Source organism: Bos indicus x Bos taurus, chromosome 12 (assembly GCF_003369695.1).
Source record: "Bos indicus x Bos taurus breed Angus x Brahman F1 hybrid chromosome 12, Bos_hybrid_MaternalHap_v2.0, whole genome shotgun sequence".
NCBI lineage: Eukaryota > Metazoa > Chordata > Mammalia > Artiodactyla > Bovidae > Bos > Bos indicus x Bos taurus.
In genome coordinates, this window is record NC_040087.1 from 27647809 (window position 1) to 27669746 (window position 21938).

At 41.9% G+C, this 21938-nt stretch overlaps 1 protein-coding gene across 5 annotated transcripts in view; it reads left to right on the forward strand.

Annotated features, from left to right (window-relative positions):
* The window catches only part of STARD13 (StAR related lipid transfer domain containing 13), a 227960-nt gene that overhangs the window by 120742 nt on the left and 85280 nt on the right, over window positions 1–21938 (forward strand). Inside the window, exon 1 of one of the 5 annotated variants that reach the window (XM_027557444.1) lies at window positions 9559–9749. The exons of the other annotated variants lie outside the window; for them this stretch is intronic. The gene's annotated coding sequence lies outside the window, so the exon portion shown is untranslated. Of the gene's footprint in view, window positions 1–9558; window positions 9750–21938 lie in introns of those variants that run through there. 5 annotated transcript variants of the gene reach the window in all.

A 21938-nucleotide genomic window follows, 5' to 3' on the forward strand; every position in this document is an offset into this window, starting at 1 on the left:
GTAGCAATGTGTGTGTATTTTACACATATGAAATATGTGTGTATACATATTGTGTGTATGTGTACTCAGTCATGGCCATCTGTTTGCGACCCCATGGTCTGTAGCCCTCCAGGCTCCTCTGTTCCTGGGATTTCCCAGGCAAGAATATTGGAGTGGGTTGCCATTTTTCTCCTCCAGGGGGTCTTCCCAACCCAGTGATCAAACCCTCATCTCTTGCATCTCCTGCATTGGCAGGTGGATTCTTTTACCATTGCACCACCTGGGAAGCCCATGTATATATTATATATACATGAAAAGTTATATGTGTATATTACATATATATATATATAAAGTTCAGAAAATAGACACTAAGCTGTTCATAGTGATTAGCTCTAGGAAGGGAAGTAGAATTAGGAATTGTGGATAAAAGGGGGACTTTTATTTAAAACTTTACAATGAGCATTATTTGATGTAATTAAAATATTTTAAAGAAAATATCTATAGTTATATTTATCAGTTATTAGAATGTATTATTGGAGAAGGTGATGGCACCCCACTCCAGTATTCTTGCCTGGAAAATCCCAGGGACAGGGGAGGCTGGTGGGCTGCAGTCCATGGGGTCGCGAAGAGTTGGACACGACTGAGCGACTTCACTTTCACTTTCACTTTCATGCATTGGAGAAGGAAATGGCAATCCACTCCAGTGTTCTTGCCTGGAGAATCCCAGGGACGGGGGAGCCTGTTGGGCTGCCGTCTATGGGGTTTCACAGAGTCGGTCACGACTGAAGCGACTTAGCAGCAGCAGCAGAATGTATTACAGTCTTTGATTTTACTTTGTGAAGATAATAAAAATTTATTAATAGTGAATGAACCTATATACTACAGGATAAGAACCTATACTATAAGATTTCATACTTATAATTATATTCATAGCATAAAGCAAATAATGAGTAGTACATTTCTGATGTGTTTTTTTCCTAGTTTCTTTTTGCTAAGAAATTGGTGGATTACTTAGAATTCAATATCTAAAGCAAATATGATCAAAAGAAGCATCTGTGTCCTAGGCTCTTTAGTCAAGCAAACTTTGAACTTTTGCTGGTATTCTTAAATGCCTTATGGGTTCCGAGCTCTGTACCATCTTTATTAGTAAACACAAATGATCAGATTGGTCCTGCACAACTCTTAGATTTTTTTTGCCAGATAATAGTAGTCAAAGAAGAACTTTTGAGGCAAAAGAAGGTCTCAACTACTCTCCCCCAAAGTCACAACTGAGTCATATTGACAATCCAATGTAGGACCAAATTCTGTCAGATATATTGACTTTTATTAACAAGCAAACACACCCCTCCCAACATAAATCGATAAATACAAGTTTCAAGAAGTTCCAGCTCTTCTTCACTTTCCTTTTAGATGCTTCAACCACAGCCTTATATAAAAGACTCAAAAGAAGCTTGAGGCAAACACCCAGATTCCAAAAACAGATTGTCTCACCCTTATAGCCTGCATCAGGCAAACATAATCTTCTAAAAGTGATGGTTGTGAACATGAACTAAGATTATCAGATTGATCATGCACAATTCTTAGGTCCTTTTTGGTAAACAAGGGTGGTCAAAGAAGCAAGTTTTGAATTAAAAAAGGATCAACTACTACTCTTTCCAAAATCTTACAACCAAATCATACTGATTACAGGTCTAGGCCTATTTAGGGCTTTAGACTGGGGCATTATTAACAGAGGTTCAGATCAAGGTCTTACTGGGTTTTTACACTGAAATGTCAACATATATTTCTTGGACACTTTAATCCCACCAAGCATGCTAGTCAGTGTAACAATTTTCACCAATTGAAACCCATTTTTGACTCTCAGAATGCTACTTGGGGATTGTTGATGTGGAAATGGTTACAAAGGAGGAGTTGTAACAGCCAATTCTGAAGTTCAGGCTCCCTTGTCAGAAGGCCAGCTAGATTGTCTCAGACTCTGAATGCTTTATCTGATGCTGACAGCACCTGGGTTTTAACTTAACCTAAACAACACACATGTACTAATAGCACCAACCATATATGCTCAAGTGTTTTAAAGTACATTACGGATGAGTACTGCAATTAGCTCTTCTTACAGAGGGTTCTGTTACTTGAATTGCAATTAGTCAGAATCAGCCTTTTAAGTGTAGTCGTAATCACCTATATTTTTACTTTCTCCCTCTGGAATGGTAGATAACACCTATTGAAAGCTTATACCATGCTCCACGCTCTTATACCAGCATTTTACATGTATTAACCCACTTGATCTTCACAGCACCCCTAACAGTTGCCTTACTGTTATCCATTTAACAAGGAGAAATCTCAAGTCACTTGTCCATCCTCACGCTGCTTGTACCGGGCAGTTTCAAGATTAAAACCCAAGCATTTGGGACATAAAGTAATTTGTTTCGCTGCATGAAAGACAGAACATACTCTAATTCATGAAGCCATACTGCCCTCACCAGCTGCGAAATCCTACTCTTAATTTGCTTTGCACAAATTCTGCACACAAGGCAAATTGTCTACGCGTTAAGTAGGAAAGGCTCTTCCATTGATGTGCTGTGTTCCTCTGTCACGTCCCCATTTCCTCGGTGTGTTTTCCTCTCTACAGAGCTGATGAGAAATGTTTAATTGTCTGTCCTGGCTCTGTACACCGAAGAAAACAACATCCCCAAGGAGTCATATCCATTACCTTTTGGATCAGTGCCTTTCTAACAAGACACAGCAGCCATAGACCCCCAGGGTTTGCTGTTGAGGTTCCACACCCCTCCTGTGAGGCTAGACTTTATTTTTCCTATGTAATCACTAAAGATGTCCTATTGTTGAAAAGAAAGGAATTGGTGATTGAAGTATTAGTCCCCAGCTTAAGAATTACAAAACTGAGGGCCAGCAGATCAGGCCTAATTATTATTGCTGTTCTTCCTACATGAACTTGCATTGTACTTACACATGGGCATGGAAATTACTTGTAATACGTAGATGACTTCTTATGCCTAGAATTTTGATAAAAATGGGAAGCTTCAGATGTCATGCCCTTTACGATGCTACCTGGTTTGATCCTTAAAAGCATTTTTGTCCCAAACATGGACAGTGTTCCTTTTCAAGTACTAATTTACCTGGGACACGTGGCTATTGGTCTTTTGACCATGAATATAGGCAGAGTTGGATTAGACAGGTTTCTGGCATCTTCCAGTTGATGGTTGTGGGCAGAACTCACACATACATGTGGCTAGGTCATACAGTGCCTAGGTTGACCTGGTTCTGGGGAAGACAGGTGCCAATCTGAAAGCAAAATTCAAATCCTGAGTCCCACCCAGTGCTCATTCCACTCCTCAGTATTTTTCTTTCTTTGACATAAATTTACTCCCTGCCTATAACTTCTCTTCTACAAATAATCCTTAACCACTGGCAGTCTGGTGCCTATCACCCGGACTCTGCCTCAGCTTCCCGGTGCGTGTACAGGCTCAGTCACATCCAACTTTTTGCTACCCCATGGACTGTAGCCCATCAGGCTCCTCCTCTGTCCATGGGGATTGTCAAAGCTAAAATACTGGAGTGGGTTACCATGCCTTCCTCCAGGGGATCTTCCCAATCCAGGGATCAAACCCAGGTCTCCCACATTGCAGGCAAATTCTTTACCATCTGAGCCACCAGGGAAGCCCAAGAATACTGGAGTGGGTAGCCTATTCCTTCTCCACGGGATCTTCCCAACCCAGGAATCGAACCGGGGTCTCCTGCCTTGCAGGTGGTGCCTCATGTATATTTTAGATACCTGCATATAGAATTTCATTCTATGAAGGTACCTTAATTTATTTGTAAGGTTCCTGGTGGTGGGCATTTAGGTAGTTTGCAATCTTCAGTGATTACAAATATTACTGAAATTAAAAGTTGGGTTTTTTTTTTTTTTTACACATGCCTGCAAATATCTCCAAAAAAAAATTTATCAAGGTAGTATTTTTTTTTTTATCTCACTGTTCGACATTCAGGGACCTCATTTATCCAGTTAGGGATCAAACCCATGCCCCCTACACTGAGAGCATGGAGTCTTAACCACTGGACTTCCAGGGAAGTCCCTCAAGGTAGTATTTTCTTTGACTTATCTCCTTTGACTCTCTTAGCTATGCAACTGCCTATAGAACCATTCCTTTTTTACCCTCATCCTTCAAATTTGAGTCTTTATGACCTGTCGCTTAAATTATTACAATAGGCCCCTAAGTGTTTCAGTCTGCCTACTCTCATCTGTATGTGTGTGTGCATGCTCAGTCGCTTCAGTCGTGTCCAACTTTTTGTGACTCTATGGACTGTAGCCCACCAGGCTCCTCTGTCCATGAGATTCTCTGGGCAAGAATACTGGATTGGGTTGCCATGCCCTCCTCCAGGGGATCTTCCCAACCCAGGGACTGAGCCTGCATCTCTGCATTGAAGGCAGATTCTTTACTGCTGAGCCGCTGGAGAAGCCTCACTCTCTCCTTTATCAGATCAGATCAGTTGCTCAGTCGTGTCCGACTCTTTGCGACCCCATGAATCGCAGCACGCCAGGCCTCCCTGTCCATCACCAACTCCCGGAGTTCACCCAGACTCATGTCCATCGAGTCAGTGATGCCATCCAGCCATCTCATCCTCTGTCGTCCCCTTCTCCTCTTGCCCCCAATCCCTGCCAGCATCAGAGTCTTTTCCAATGAGTCAACTTTTCGCATCAGGTGGCAAAAGTACTGGAGTTTCAGCTTTAGCATCATTCCTTCCAAAGAACACCCAGGGCTGATCTCCTTTAGAATGGATTGGTTGGATCTCCTTGCAGTCCAAGGGACTCTCAAGAGTCTTCTCCAACACCACAGTTCAAAAGCATCAATTCTTCGGCGCTCAGCCTTCTTCACAGTCCAGCTCTCACATCCATACATGACCACAGGAAAAACCATAGCCTTGACTAGACGAACCTTTGTTGGCAAAGTAATGTCTCTGCTTTTGAATATGCTATCTAGGTTGGTCATAACTTTCCTTCCAAGGAGTAAGCGTCTTTTAATTTCCTGGCTGCAGTCACCATCTGCAGTGATTTTGGAGCCCAGAAAGATAAAGTCAGACACTGTTTCCACTGTTTCCCCATCTATTTCCCATGAAGTGATGGGACCGGATGCCATGATCTTCGTCTTCTGAATGTTGAGCTTTAAGCCAACTTTTTCACTCTCCACTTTCACCTTCATCGAGAGGCTTTTTAGTTCCTCTTAACTTTCTGCCATAAGGGTGGTGTCATCTGCATATCTGAGGTTATTGATATTTCTCCCGGCAATCTTGATTCCAGCTTGTGTTTCTTCCAGCCCAGCGTTTCTCATGATGTACTCTGCATAGAAGTTAAATAAGCAGGGTGACCATATACAGCCTTGACGTACTCCTTTTCCTATTTGGAACCAGTCTGTTGTTCCATGTCCAGTTCTAACTGTTGCTTCCTGACCTGCATACAAATTTCTCAAGAGGCAGGTCAGGTGGTCTGGTATTCCCATCTCTTTCAGAATTTTCCACAGTTTATTGTGATCCACACAGTCAAAGGCTTTGGCATAGTCAATAAAGCAGAAATAGATGTTTTTCTGGAACTCTCTTGCTTTTTCCATGATCCAGCGGATGTTGGCAATTTGATCTCTGGTTCCTCTGCCTTTTCTAAAACCAGCTTGAACATCAGGAAGTTCACAGTTCACATATTGCTGAAGGCTGGATTGGAGAATTTTAAGCATTACTTTACTAGCGTGTGAGATGAGTGCAATTGTGCAGTAGTTTGAGCATTCTTTGGCATTGCCTTTCTTTGGGATTGAAATGAAAACTGACTTTTTCCAGTCCTGTGGCCACTGCTGAGTTTTCCAAATTTGTTGGCATATTGAGTGCAGCACTTTCACAGCATCGTCTTTCAGGATTTAGAATAGCTCAACTGGAATTCTATCACCTCCACTAGCTTTGTTCATAGTGATGCTTTCTAAGGCCCACTTGGCTTCACATTCCAGGATGTCTGGCTCTAGGTCAGTGATCACACCATCCTGATTATCTGGGTCATGAAGATCTTTTTTGTACAGTTCTTCTGTGTATTCTTGCCATCTGTTCTTAATATCTTCTGCTTCTGTTAGGTCCATACCATTTCTGTCCTTTATCGAGCCCATCTTTGCATGAAATGTTCCTTTGGTATCTCTGATTTTCTTGAAGAGATCTCTAATCTTTCCCATTCTGTTGTTTTCCTCTATTTCTTTGCATTGATCTCTGAAGAAGCCTTTCTTATCTCTTCTTGCTAGTCTTTGGAACTCTGCCTTCAGATGTTTATATCTTTCCTTTTCTCCTTTGCTTTTTGCTTCTCTTCTTTTCACAGCTATTTGTAAGGCCTCCCCAGACAGCCATTTTGATGTTTTGCATTTCTTTTCCATGGGGATGGTCTTAATCCCTGTCTCCTGTACAATGTCACGAACCTCATTCCATAGCTCATCAGGCACTCTATCTATCAGATCTAGGCCCTTAAATCTATTTCTCACTTCCACTGTATAATCATAAGGGATTTGATTTAGGTCATACCTGAATGGTCTAGTGGCTTTTCCCTACTTTCTTCAATTTAAGTCTGAATTTGGCAATACAGAGTTCATGATCTGAGCCACAGTCAGCTCCTGGTCTTGTTTTTGCTGACTGTATAGAACTTCTCCATCTTTGGCTGCAAAGAATATAATCAATCAGATTTCGGTGTTGACCATCTGGTGATGTCCATGTATAGAGTCTTCTCTTGTGTTGTTGGAAGAGGGTGTTTGTTATGACCAGTGCATTTTCTTGGCAAAACTCTATTAGCCTTTGCCCTGCTTCATTCCGTATTCCAAGGTCAAATTTGCCTGTGACTCCAGGTGTCCTAAATAGTGTTTCTTGATTTCACTGCTCAGACTATGTTACACTATGCTCAAAGATCTCCAAAGGCTCAGGACTGCTGGTTGAACTTAGTATAAACTCGCCACACCCCCTCCCGGCGCTCAAGACCACACCACAGTATGGTTCCTCCTTGCCTTGGGAGTCTCATACCCCCGTGATTCTCCCATATGTTTTCTGTGCTTCAGCAGAAGCAGATGGTTCATCATTTCCGGAGCTTGCTCTGTCCCTGCCTCTGTGCCTTTGGGCTCATTCTTTCCTGCGGGAGAGCCCTCCTCTTTCACGTGTCCTCCTTCATCTCTGCCCACGCAGATCCTCCCCAAACTTGAATGCTACCACCCCAGTCGTGTTTTCTGCTTCTCCCACCCCCCACTCCCCAAACGATGTGATCTCTCCCCCTTGCGCCCCAGCTGCACTCTCCCTCCCCCGCTGTTCTCATATCCTCTTTTGGATTGTAATCTTTCGTGTTGCCTGTGGTAAACCTGCTACTGCAAGCATGTATCTGCTGAAAGCCTCATAGAATGCCTTGCATATCATAGATGTGCAAAAGGATTCATTAGGTTAAACCTTCACACTCAGTAAATTCTCTTACCCCAAATTAATCTAATCTTTCAGCTTGTGGGAAAGAGATCAAACACCTGAAGCCATTATCAAAGTAGGTTAACTTTCCAGTGCATTTGGTCAAGAACTCAAAAACACACTGGCAGTGGGAGGCAGGCGGAGTAGGAGTAGGAACCCAACGCATCTGCCTTTCCTTGCCCCTGGTGGGTCCACAGCTGCCCCTGACACAGCCCACACAGAGCAGAGTTCCTCTGGATTTGGAAAGCTTACTTCTTGCCAGCCACAGCCAACAAGGACTTCCATCCCCTATTAGGAAGAATTTACTCTAACAATCCACATACTTTCATTAAAGAGATGTTTGTAAACATCCTGGTTCTTGACACACACTCATGTCAGCAGATGGCATTCTCATGGGAAGAAATGAGGAAGGGGAGATGGTTAGGGGTGAGCGTAGAAGGCTGGATCGGATCAGTGGTCCACAAGCAGAGATCCTCTCTTTTGAGTGACCCAGAAACCTGCTTTCCCCACAAATCCCAACCTCATATTTGACAGTACTGGAAGGACACACACGGAGTCTCAGCCTTGAAGAACCTGATTTTCCAACTGCAAGCTGGGTTTCTCACTATCATCTGCAATTCCTCGTTTACAGTGAGTGGCTCTTATCTAGTTCAGTTTCTCACTCATTCACATATTTAGTGAACACCAATTGTGTATATCCCTGCTCTTAAGGGACTCAAAGACTGATGAGACGTGATGGTTCCCAGATTCTTTTGTGAAAATGCAGAAGGACAACTAAGGTTTCAGACTTACTACTCAACCCCATTCTGACCTATGCTTACCACGTCTGCCCTCACTATAGAGTTCAGATATTCAAAATCTGAGTTATTGTTATCCTGAGCATGCACTTGGTATCCTGAATGCTATTCCCAGAATCTTTTTATCTTTATCTTTCCTTACCACAGGTAGTGGTATTTTGTTTGGTACCATCCTTTGCCAGATTCAATATTAATAGTATTTAATATTCTCTCTGTTGTTGAAAAGAACAATACAAAAGTTGAAATAGTAACAACAGCATATTTTATCATCTTATTTTAATTTTGAAATCACCTGTTTGGTCTCTGGATCTTTACCCTGTGCCTTTTTTGTTTGGGGCCACTGTCCAAGCCACTGTGACTTGAATCCAGGTCTTCTGACTCTGGGTCCTGGTGCAGTCTTCAAATCCTTAGCCTTATTTTAACAGCACTCACGAGGCTATTTGCAGTAGACATTTAGCCTTTCTACCTGGTCAGGTTTGACTACTGTGGACTGTGCAGAGTATGTAAATCTGAAAGTGCTCCCTATGCCCTAGTGATTCCAGAGCAGACTGGTGTTGCATGGTCAACTATACTTGGTGGAGCAGTCTTCTCTCTCTCTCGAACCTGAAATGCAGCCCATGCCTTCTCTTGACTCACAGAATTCATTGGTAGTATGAGTACCGGCAGATCCTGTCTTTCAGGGGCTACAGTGTCATCTAAATGTGAATGATGACCTCTGTTTTAGGATAGAAAAGTGCAAGCATACCAATCTGATACTCTTTTATTTGGATTTTTTTTTCCATTTTCTCCTTGGAATCAGTTTTCATAATTTTAACATGTTAAAAAATATTCAGTCATGTGCAATACGTGTGTGTGTGTGTGTGTGTGTGTTTCAGTCACAGGCATCTTCTTTTGAGACTCACTAGGCATGGAAAAACCTAAGCCTGGTGAAAATGCTTCCTCCTGCGCGTGTGTGTGTGTGTGTGTGTGTGTGTGTGTGTGTGTTTCAGTCACAGGCATCTTCTTTTGAGACTCACTAGGCATGGAAAAACGTAAGCCTGGTGAAAATGCTTCCTCCTGCCCTGTGAAGTTTCAGGTCAGCTAACCATGGGGTTTGTTATATAACCTACACACTGGGCACTGGCACAAGGGGACCTCAGGCAAGGATCGCCCCTCTTGGTTTGTGACTGGCAGCTTTTCCCTCTAGTATGTGCCATAGCTACAGAGCCAGATTGGAAGGAGAGGATTTATAGGAAATCCAGCTGTGAGTTTTCGGGGTTTTTTTTCCTCTTAGAGCTGGAGGCGGGGCCAAAACCAACCTCAAACCAGGCACACCATTGATCAGGCTAGAATGATGTGGAACACAGCCTCACAGACAGCAGCTAAGCACAGGGGAAATATTAGCTGGCAGAGATAACGAAGAGGAAACACTCAGTGACAGACGCACCATCTGTCAGTTTCGGAGAAGCGATTTTCAAGAAGGCAGAAAATGAAGAAGAGAGTGGTTTTGTTTCAAAGGTACAGCACAGCCTTAAGAACGTTTTAAACAAAGTGAGCCTGTATTTCATAGAAGAGGTCCTGGCAGTGGGTAAGACAGCAGTTACTTCCTAGCTGTACTGGGAGTTTTTGTTATTGATACATAAAGTTTTCTTTGTAGTAAACTTGATATCTAGAAAGACAATCTTGTTTAACAAGAACTTGATTTAATATGGAAATCAGTGTCTCATTTTGATTATTCACTTTAAAGTGAATTGGAAAGTTACAGGAAGATACTTATTTACTCTATTTAACCTCAGAGAATTGCTTTTATCTCAGATAGACTAGAGATACTGATATCAGAACTGTCTTATTTTTTTGAACTATGGGCTAAATTACTGGAATCTTTCCTTAAAGGTAATTTAGTGAGAAAGTACCCATCTCTCAGATTTAAGAGGCTGACAGAAAATGCTGTCTATTGGATCTTTACTTCCCTGGGATCAGTTGCATAAATAGTCATAAATGTGATCTAAACTTCTACGTGCCTTTCCTAATAACGTTATTGTGTTGATGTAGTTTTTAAAGGAGGCTGCTTCTTAATCTTCTTTATAAGCTGCTATGTAAAACAATCCTGCTGTGTGTGTTTAATACATTTTCAAAGGTGTTAGTTTTAGAACAAAGTTGGACTTGGGCTGTTTGTGTTGTTGTATGTTATATCTAAGTAGTCTGCATTTGATGTCACATGTCATATGTTTTGTTACGCTGAGATTTGTGTAGTTCCGGACAGGTCTACAGTAGTGCTTTGGAATCATAAGCTTATATGAGCAATAGCAAGAAGTTTTGAGGCGGATCACAGGAGCCCCTGTATTAGAAAAAGGCAGTTCTCTTACAATTCACACAGGCAAAAGGGGCTTATTTTGCCTCAGCGTTAGCCAACTGTCTAGTCCAAACCAGAAGTGGAAGCACTGGCTGTAAACTCACAAAACCACTCAGTGTTATGGCCCAATATGGATGTCAGAACTTTGTAGCATGTGTGGGAACATGGCTGCAGTCCAACGTCTGGAATCATTTATCTTCTGGGAGAGTCCAGAAGACAACTGCTTCATGCATTTTACAGAAATCCTTGCTGATTGATTTCATTTACATAGGGCAAGCACAGTGACTGATGGTGGGGCGACCACAAGTGGGGGAGAAGTATTGATCTATTTCTGCTTTTCCTGACATCCTGATCTCATTAGTGTCCCGGCACCTTTGAATGAGATTGTGCCATTACGAGCAACCATATGGTTTCTACAGGGCCCTTTCCACCCGTTTCATAATAAATGCCACATTGATGTCTTTTCTCATTGCGGGGAGTCAGAAACTGAAAGTTGAACCTTTGGCTTACTGTCTTTTCAGAAGTTTAACCTATTTCCTATTAGATTTGAGGAGTAAGAGAAAGAAAATACCAGTAGACACAGTTCTCCTTAGGCTCATCGCAGCTTAGGCAGTGAAATTTTACAGATGTGTACAAGACAGTCTTTCTGAAATTCTGGAACATACTCTTCGTGATACATAGACTCGTATCCGTGTGTGAGGATATCAGCTTGCCAGCCAGTATTTTCCGGAGAGCTAAGTTCACATGTGCTGACATATGCTGACTTGTAACAGGGTAGCATCCAGATCTTTTTCTAACTTGTGAAAGAATATTTGCCAGTTTCTAACAATACCCATGTCAGACTGGGTGAAGACATTTTTAATTTATTGCAAGGACCAAGGTAACAGTCAGAAGTCTTGGATTTCAGCCACTACCCTTATGCTGCTACTTTGGTGATCTTAAGAAAGATAGCTAACCTTTTAAGAAATCTGTTTCACTGCTTAAAAATACAGTGAATAATTCTAGCCATCTCTGATTTCCAGAGACACTTTAAATGTCAGCAAGATATTAATAATGTGTCTTGCTCTGTTACTTTTTAGTATATATGTCATTTATGAAGTTGCCTGTTTCCTTAGACTGAAAAAGCTGAAAAATTCTGGGTAACTGGAAAGAAGATTCTGTAATTTTACACAGTAGTACTTTTGTTTGCAACAGCCTACTCTTGAAGATACTTGTACTGATCTTTTTTCTTTATGTGGAATTATCCTTTGATTTTCTCATTACAGTTTCTGGCATTGTGAAATACCAGGCATTCTCCCAAACAGGTTGAAGTTGTAGAAGTTGGATTAAGATTGGTGCAATGCTGCTTTGGTCTAGTATGCTTAAATATATATAATTTTTAAAATTCCTGATACAAGGAAATGAATGATAGTGCAAACTAGGTTACCTAATATTTTCTAACATATATATATGTATATGTATATATATATATATATATATGTATATGCATATAAATGGTGGCTCATAATCTGCCTGCAATGCAGGAGACCCAGGTTCGATCCCTGGGTCAGGAAGATCCCCTGGAAAAGGGAATGGCTACCCATTCTAGTATTCTTGCCTAGAGAATTCCGTGGCAGAAGAGCCTGGCAGGCTGTGATATCAGGGGTCACAAAGAGTTGAACACAACTTAGCAACTAAACAACAACATATAAAATATTAAAAGAGAGGACCCTTAGTGTGTTTTCATTTTAAGCCATTTTTTTTGAAGTGATGAACATGAGAGCAAGTTAGGATAGTGCAAACGGCATCAGAAGTCAGACCTGCCAATCTCAGCTGCCAATACCACCACACTCCAAACAAAACCATCCTTCTGGGCACTCTTCTTATAAGTGGCTGGTGATCAAATAATGTCTGTGGAATGAATGAACAAGTCAATCTTTTGGTATCTTTCTGAAGATATTATCTCATTCATGGTATACTATCATCACACATCCTTCAGGATGGAGTCTGAGTACCCATCTGTGGGTACTCATTACAGTGTGATAGCATATAGACTGTTTTAGTCTGGTGTCTGTCATCACCAGTAGACAAACTGTTAACCGAGTTAGTCCTACCTGAATCTTACTAACTGCACTTAGCTAACTAAAAAACAGGGCTTTCCAGGGAGCGTAGTGGTAAAAAATCTGCCTGCCAATACAGGAGATGCAAGACATGTGAGTTCCATCCCTGGGTCAGGAAGATCCAGTGGAGTAGAAAATGGCAACCCACTCCAGTATTCTTGCCTGAAAAATTCCATAGACAAAGGAGCCTGGTGGGCTATGGTCCATGGGGTTGCAAAGAGTCAGACATGACTAAGCACACAGCACATAACTAAAAATTAAAGCTATCAATCAATTCTCTCTATTAGGAGAGAGCCTTGATTTATTTGTGACTAGATATGTTTTAAACGGAGAAGGTAATGGCACCCCACTCTAGTACTCCGGCCTGGAAAATCCCATGGACAGAAGAGCCCGGTGGGCTGCTATCCATGGGGTCGCTGAGGGTCGGACACGACTGAACGACTTCACTTTCACTTTTCACTTTCACGCATTGGAGAAGGAAATTGGAGAAGGCAACCCACTCCATTGTTCTTGCCTGGAGAATCCCAGGGACTGGGGAGCCTGGTGGGCTGCCATCTATGGGGTCACACAGAGTCGGAGACGACTGAAGTGACTTAGCAGATATGTTTTAAAAAGAAAATATAGTCATCTTTTTGAGAAGCAGTTTGGCTGCATTTATCAAGACCTTCTTACCCAGTAAATCCCCTTCTAGGAAATTACCTTAAGGAAGTGGTTTAAAAAAAAAAAACAAACACAGTAGCTAAAGCTTTCCAAAGACAGCATGATATTATTCATAAATAATATGAAAAATGGCAAATCAATTGACACTAGCATTATCTTAATAATCATAATAAAGTTTTTAATGATCCACAGCCTACCTGATCAATTATATATAATTGTGTTAACTTCAATGCTGCCTTTTTTAGACTCTTTGCAAAGAACCAGGAATATACTTGAAGCCATCAAGTTTACAACTTCTTGCTGCTGCTGCTGCTGCTGCTAAGTTGCTTCAGTCATGTCCGAGTCTGTGCGACCCCAGAGATGGCAGCCCACTAGGCTCCTCTGTCCCTGGGATTCTCCAGGCAAGAATACTAGAGTGGGTTGCCATTTCCTTCTCCAATGCATGAAAGTGAAAAGGGAAAGTGAAGTCGCTCAGTCGTGCCTGACTCTTGGCGACCCCATGGACTACAGCCTACCAGGCTCCTCCATCCATGGGATTTTCCAGGCAAGAGTACTGGAGTGGGGTGCCATTGCCTTCTCCTTACAACTTCTTACCAGGCTCATAATTTTACTCCTCTCCCTTGTTTCTTTAATTTAGAAATTGTTGAAAATAAGGTAATCTCTGAGGCCAGTTTTAAAACTCTGTAAAGAAACAATAATCTTATCATCAGGAGAGGCCTAAAAGGCCTGTCTTATCTGTTTTTATTAAGAAGTAGACTGTCACTGAGAGAGATGGAAATTCTAACTGGTTTAACTTTTTTCTTGAACTGAAGTTAAAAAACAGTTAAAAAGGGAAAACTTGAATCTACGTGTTAAATGACTATGAAGAAAACTATGTAAATTGTGGAAGCCTTTTATAATCCCTCATTTAATCTCCTTTTACATGGAATAACTGGCAGAAGTAAAGCCATTTTATCATAATAGTTTCTGCAAGTTATATCAGGATAAACCACAGGAATACAGGAAATAATCTCCTCTCAAATCAGGGCCCTGTAGTCAGTTGAACCCTGAACTGACTTAGAAGTTTTACAGCTTCAGCAATAAACTGATTGAGGGCCTCACTGCTGAGATTACTGTCCATCACTCACCTCTTTGTTCAAGAGGGAGGGTTTTTTTTTTTTTCACTTCTTGGGATAATCCTTGAAATGGACCCCTACTCGTGATGCCCTTCCCTGAAGCTCTTGGTAAAGAAGCTGGAGCAAAGAACTGCTGACGGGCAGGACATTTCCCCAGCGGGCCTGGCCGCCTTGTCTTAAAAAGGGCAGAAAAGCGTATGCCTTCTTTAAAGACATTTCTAAATGGTCCTGTTGGGCATACTGCCCACCAAGTAAAGCAATCCCTGCTTCAGAGCACTCCCTGTGTAAACAGTGAAGGAATGCCAACTTCAAAATGAATACAAACCCAGTTGATAAACAGGCGAATAAATCCCCACATGGGCCACAACCAGCCCAGGAGTAAATGTCAGAGCATCAGGTCATGGGTGGAGGGAGCAGGGAAGAGTGGAGAGGAAATCCTGGAGGAAATCTGAATCTTCATAATCAGGAAAGCTCCTTGAAGTGGCTTCCTTCTTAGTTAAGCTGTGAGAGTGAGGAGAAGCGCCTTCCCAGGGTAGTTGGGTGTGGTGGCCTACACCCTGGCATGGCAGTTTACACCTTGGTGGCAGCTTTCGAACGCCAAGTGAAGGTGGTCAGTTTTGTAGCCTGAGTCGAGCCAGGCTGGTTGCCTGAGCTAGAGGCATGTAAGAGAGCCAGCTGCTGAAATCCCCAGCGCAGGAAGCTCTGACAGAATACCAAGGAAGGGCGTGAGTGCAGACAGCAAGCCAGAGGGGAGGGAGTTAGTTCAAGGCAGTAGTGCCCTTCCGCTTCAGCCTCTGCACAGGAGCCTCTGGGAGGCCCGTTACTCTACAGTCTGCAAAAGGCAGCTGGATGCTGTCTGAATTATTGCTTGTGGGTCTAGAATTTAAGCTCACTCTACTGCCTCAGAGAAGATTATGCTCTAAAAGCTTCTTGGAATTACTGGTTCTGTACTCGCTGCAAGAGAACAATGATTTAGAACAATCTCCTAAGAACCACTGTTCTTTCCACATGTGCTTATTATCCTGCACATTGGACCGTTTGTACTGGGCCTGACCAGGGAGCCACTATACACATTATGAGCAGGTCTGGGGAGGAGAAACCCAGCACACACATGAGATACCCTTGAATTAACCATAAATTATTCCATGAAAAGAACCCTTATGTAACATGGAGGCATTCTGTCTGCTGTTCTTTGGGTCTTGCAAGTACTTGAATAAAACCACAAGATGGTTAAACAACAATAGTGGGTGCTCAGTCTAAATAAAAGCAGTTTATTTTCAGCAGAGTGTCGAACTCCAAACTAAGGACTTCTCCGTGCCAGGCATTACAGCAGAGAGAAATAAGATATGTATAGCTTTAGAGTTTACTACCAAAGTCTCTGACTCCGTGTTGGTTTAAGCTATAATTTTATTTTTTTTTTTCAGTCACCCTGACATTCACTGATTTGGTGTTGGTATATTACTTCTGTAAAGGATCTAAATCCCTATCTTACTTCATTTCTCTTGTCTCGAAATCCATAGCTAGTAACATTGCATATTGCATTTCAACAAACATTTATTGATCATTGACTAAGTGTGAGGAGCTATGAGAAGCAGACAGACCTATAACACCTGCTCAGGGATATTATAGTCCCGTCTTTGGGGCAAATATGGACACAGTTCAAGGGAGAATGACTTTTATACTAATTAGAGGCCTAAGGAGATACACTATGGAGCACACATTTAAATCAGCTGGAAGAATCAGAGAGCTCCATGGACAATATGACATTTGAGCACAGCCAGGAAACACCAAGAGATGTTAATTTAAGGCAAAATAGAAAACAGACATTCATAGATAAAAGAATATATGTCAAAAAACACGAAGACTTTATTTTTAATATTTATCTTTACTTTTTAAGTATTTATGGTTATTTGGCTGCACTGGGTCTTTGCTTCGGCACATGAACTCTCAGCTGTGGAATGTGGAATCTAGTTCTCTGACCAGGGATCAAACCCAGGGCCCCTGCACTGGGAGTGCTGAGTCTTAGCCACTGGAGCTTCAGGGAGGTCCCAAAACATGAACACTTTAAAGTGTTGTACGTGTTCAAGAATAGACACAGGGTTTCCCCTGAGTGGTCAGCATGACTAGACTTCGGGGGGTATGAGGAGACAGCTGCATCAGGAAATGGGGCTGAAAAGGCAATTGGGGTTAGAGCTTTGAAGGCTTTTAGATATTATTTCCTAAGTCACACATGGTTATTGACAGTTTATGAGGAGGCTGATTTTTAGTGCAAGTGTTTGTTGCTCAGTCACGTCTAAGTCTTTGTGACTCCATGGACTGTAGCCTGCCAGGTTCCTCTATCCATGGAATTTTCCAGACAAGAACAGTGGAGTGGGATGCCATGTTCTTCTCCAGGGGATCTTCCTGACCCAAGAATCAAACTCGGGTTTCCTGCATTGCAGGCAGATTCTTTACCAGGTGATTTTTAACTTGTAATTTGGGAGGAATGTTCTGGTAAAAGGGTAGATTGAAGAGGAAGCAATGATACCATGTATGGGTCCATCCACAGCCCATATCCCTCCATTCCATCAACTAATATTAATTAGGGACCTGTTGTGCATCAGGCCCTATTTTAGGCTATGGAGACATATCAGTGAGCAAAATAGCAGAACATTTCCTGCCCTCATGGAGCTTATGTTCTAATGGAGAAGACATACAGGGAACAACGTTAATGTTTATCTTAGTGGCAATTAATAAGGAAAATGAGTACAATAGGGCAAGATGGTATGAATGTGAGCAAGAGGGATTAAGTTTTCTGAAAAGGTGTCTAGGGAAAGTCTCTTTGAAGAAGGGACTCAAATGAAGATGCAAAGGAAGGAGAATGGAAGAGAGTATATGTGGATTCTGAGGCAAGAGCATGTCAAATGAGGAAACAGAAAAGGCCAAGGCTCTGGTGCAGGTGAGTCTGGGGTGCTCAGATGACTGTCTAGTTGAGCCAGTCCTGGACAGAAGAAGGAGGAGGAAAAGGGGGAGATATTTCAACAAAAGCATCCCTCTGTGACTGGTGGGTTTGGCTAATAAGGAAAAGGTCAAAGAGGGCTTGGGAGAGGGGGAGCGTGGGTTTACACCAAATGACTCAGGTCCAAGTATTTGGTGTTAAGACAGTTTTGTAGGGTGGTCGGGATGACCTCATCAAAGGAAGAAGTGAAATCAGCCATGAGTGAGTAAGTAGAATGGGATGAGGGCTGGGAACTGGTAATCAGTTGCAAAGTTTGATCTAGCTGCTGAGAGGGATAGGAAAAGAACTCTATAGCATGTGAATATAAGGACTGATGAACAGTGTTTTTAGCTTACCTGTTGGTTGTTTATCTGTTCAGCAAACACATATTAGCACTTACTGTGTGATTAGCGCTGTACTGAATGCTGAACATACAAAAGAGGAGTGTGCTTACTGACAGAGAGGACAGAACATTTCTAAACATACAGAATATATTCCTTTATTAGAGTGGAGGGGGCTTCCCTGGTAGGTCAGTTGGTAAAGAATCTGCCTGCAATACAGGAGACCCAGGTTCAATCTCTGGGTCAGGAAGATCCCCTGGAGAAGGCAAAAGCAACCCACTCCAGTATTCTTGCCTGGGAAATCCCATACAGAGGAGCCTGGCAGGCTACAGTCCATGGGGTCTCAAGAGTCAGACATGACTTAGCTACTAAACCACCATTAGATTGGAGAGAATGAGATAACGTAATATTTAACTTCTCACAATAAGCCCACTCACAATACAGACAACTTTTACTGGGCTGATCCTTAAGAGGTCCATATTAAAACAGAAACAAAAAATATTCTCTTCCCTCTTGTATAGAGTTGGTTCAGTTAGAACCAAATAGTTGTAATTTTCAACAATTGTGTGTGTGTGTGTGTGTGTGTGTGTGCACTCAGCCATGTCTGATTCTTTGCAACCCCATAGACTTTAACCCTCCAGGCTCCTCTGTCCATGGAACTCTCCAGGCAAGAACACTGGAGTGGATTGCCATTTCCTCCTCCAGGAGATCTTCCTGACCCAGGGATCCAACCTGCATCTCTTGTGACTCCTGCCTCAGCAGGCAGATTCATTACCAGCTGTGCCACTTGGGAAGCCCTGCTTAAACCTGTCTGTAAAACTGAGTTTCCAATCAGCATGCTCTGAGGTGCATCTCATGGATGTGGGTATGCTCTAAATGGATCTAGGGATGCTGAAGATACTAATCCCCTCAGCCTTTGGGCTGGCTGAGCAGGGTCTGGGGTAGCCAAAGGCTCCATCTGGCTCCAGCAGCCTGGTCGTTTACCCCAGTGTGTGGTAAAAATGCAGCGTAGGCCAGGTTGAGAAGAAAATGTTGGGAAGCATGTGATCAGAAACGGCCCTCCAATATGCCAGATCTTTACCCCATGTTTCCAAGCATAGTGGCTTCACACTCTCGAATGTACACGCCTGTTAATAACAAGATTTTGAGTGGTATTCTCTGTATAGCTATCTGTAATTTCTGTTTTGGGGGTGTTTTTTTGTTTGTTTTTGTTTTGGGGTGTACCACTCAGCCTGTGGAATCTTAGTTCCCTGACCAGGGATTGAACTCAAGGCCATAGCAGTGAAAGCACAGAGTCCTAACCACTGGACTGCCAGGGAGCTCCCTGCATTTTTTATAAAAAATACATGTTCCACTGTTATTAATTATCTCAAGTCATAAAGGCCAAAGATCATCAACAGTTGCATACATCTTCATTTCGAACAATCTTCTAGAGAATTTTAATTATTCCAGTTGACTTCTTGTCAGGTCTGAACACATTTTCATCGTTCTTACCTTGTAGATGTGATCTGCTGTAGTCCCAGTACTGGAGGGAGGGAAATTTCAACTTTGTCACCTTCTGGTTGACTACTTATGCTAGTAATTAATATCATCTTCTCTCCATACTTTCTCTGCAAGAATCTTTTTAAGTGACTTCTCCATTCTATGAAGGTTAGTTTGATTAAAAGTAAGCAATGTATTGGGCTTCCCTTGTAGTTCAGTTGGGAAAGAATCTGCCTGCAATGCAGGAGACCTGGGTTTGATTCCTGGGTCAGGAAGATCCCTTGGAGAAGGAAATGGCAACCCACTCCAATATTCTTGCCTGGAAAATCTCATGGACAGAGGAGCCTGGCAGGCTACAGTCCATGGGGTCGCAAGAGTCGGACTCAACTTAGCAACTAAACGACCACCACCAAGCAATGTATTCCACGTATTTTCTCAATCAGGTACATGTATGCTGCCATACATCGTGACGCTTGGCAGTACTGGAAATGTGCATGGACATATGAGGACCAGTGCCCCGCTTCTGTACTCTGACTCTCGCCCTCCCTCAGAATACACTAGCAGACCTGCAGCTTAAGGCAGGGGCGGGGGCTGCGGTGTGTGTGCTCTGTGTGCTCAGTCGCTCAGTCAGGTCCAACTCTTTGCGACCCCAGGGACTATAACCCGCCAGGCTCCTCTGTCCATGGAATTTTCCAGGCAAGAATACTGGAGTGGATTGCCATTTCCTCTTCCAGGGGATCTTCCCAACCCAGAGATGGATCCTGCATGTCCTGTTGGCAGGCGGATTCTTTACAGCTGCACCACCTGGGGAGCCTAACGCCTTGTATCAAATCCTGGTATTGAATCCTGGCATAACATTTTCTTAAAATATCAAAAAATACTTAAATATTTAAAATAGACACAAATGGAAATTTCTAATATATTCATCTGCATCCTATTTTGGAGACCATTTCCCTCATGCCCTAATAAAGAGTCATTGCCCCTCTCCTTAACCTAGTGACACAAGCTGTTGGTTATTATATGGTTCTCATCTGCCAACCACAGTACAGATACAAGCTCATTTTATCCTTACAGCCATCCTTTGAGGCAAGACTGCTATCTCCATTTTACAGATGAAAAAACCGAGGTTCAGAGAGGTTCATTAATGTGTGCAAGGTGGCGTTGGCTGTAAGAAATGAAGAACATAAGAAATAAGAAATAAGAAAACATAAGAAATGAAACATAAAATTTTTGCTATCTTAATTACTTCCTTCCTTCTCTTAGGGCTAAGGTAATTTGCCATCTTGTGTCTAAAACACTTAGTCCCAGAAAATAAAAGAATTTGGAGTTCTCAAGACATTCTTTGGGATAATACTGATATGGGTGCTATATGTCTGTTTCTCACCTTAAATTGTAGCAGCATTGTGCCTGGTTTGTATCCATGCCACAAGCCTGGTTGCTATGGCGTCCTTCATAGTAGGAAAATATTTGTCAGCTCCAGGTGGCTGGAACACCAGACAGGCTTGCTGATAGTTCAGTGAATAGGAATAATGATTTGGCGAGTTACGGGGTAGTAAGCAGAGAGAAAAACAAAAACTCCAGGGACTCTGATGAAACAGGCCAAGGATTTTCACTCTGTGTTTCCACCACTACACAACTTCAAGTTCAGTCAGCTGGGTTAGAGACAGACTAAATCTGCAAAGATGAAATTGGAGGCTACTGAAATAACATCCCTTTGCTGTGAGTTCATATAATGCCTTAGAATAAAACGTGTTGTCCCAGTAAAATTAAGTTGCCATATCCAAAGTAGTGGCCGCATTAGACGCTTTAATTATTGTTCATTGACTTAAATCATCTCCTCAGTCATGATTTATTCTCCTTGAACATGATTATCTCCAGATAATGTTCTCTTCCAGTAAGAAGGGAAGAACAAAGGAAAATAAATAAAACACAATTTACTCAAATCTCAGAAAAGTTCTTGCACAAGAAATGAAGAAGCATGGGAACATATGAGTTCTTTTACAAAAACAAGTTTTTCCTTGAAGTCACTGCAAGATTGCAGCTCACATAGCATATTGGTATGTGTATATGTTTTTACAAGAGGGGGCTGTGTCACCAGAAAAACGTGACTCAGTCTCTACAGTCATTTTTTAATGACTAACAGTATACATAATATCCTTTAAAAAAAAAAAAAAAGAGCAGTTTATAATTCATTTCTCATTTTTAAAAAAGTTCATTTTCACTTTTTCTGAAGAAGCCTGTATCTGGGAATTGAGAACCATTTTTCTTTTCATCTTAATTCTTAACTGTTTTAAATTTGTACTATATTCTGCCCCAAACCAACAAACCATTATAAGTTTGAAAAGTTTTGTACTAACAAACATACAAATTATAATTTATAATAAAGCTGTAGCATCCTGAATCCTTAACATGATGTTTAAGCGCCTTCGAACCTAAAAATTAATGCTCGTTAACCTATTTTATGTACTCTTCCCATAAAAGAATCTACATTTACAAGATACATATATCGGAGAGGGGAGTGGTTCTTGTGTGTTAAGATTCAGTCAAAACACTTTTTTAAAGTGAAAAAAGTTAATCTCCTTCGTAAACTGGATTTCATAGCAGAATATTCCCAAAATGAAATACTAACTAGCCCTCCATATTTAAGATTTATTTACAAAAGTTCATTTAGCACATGATT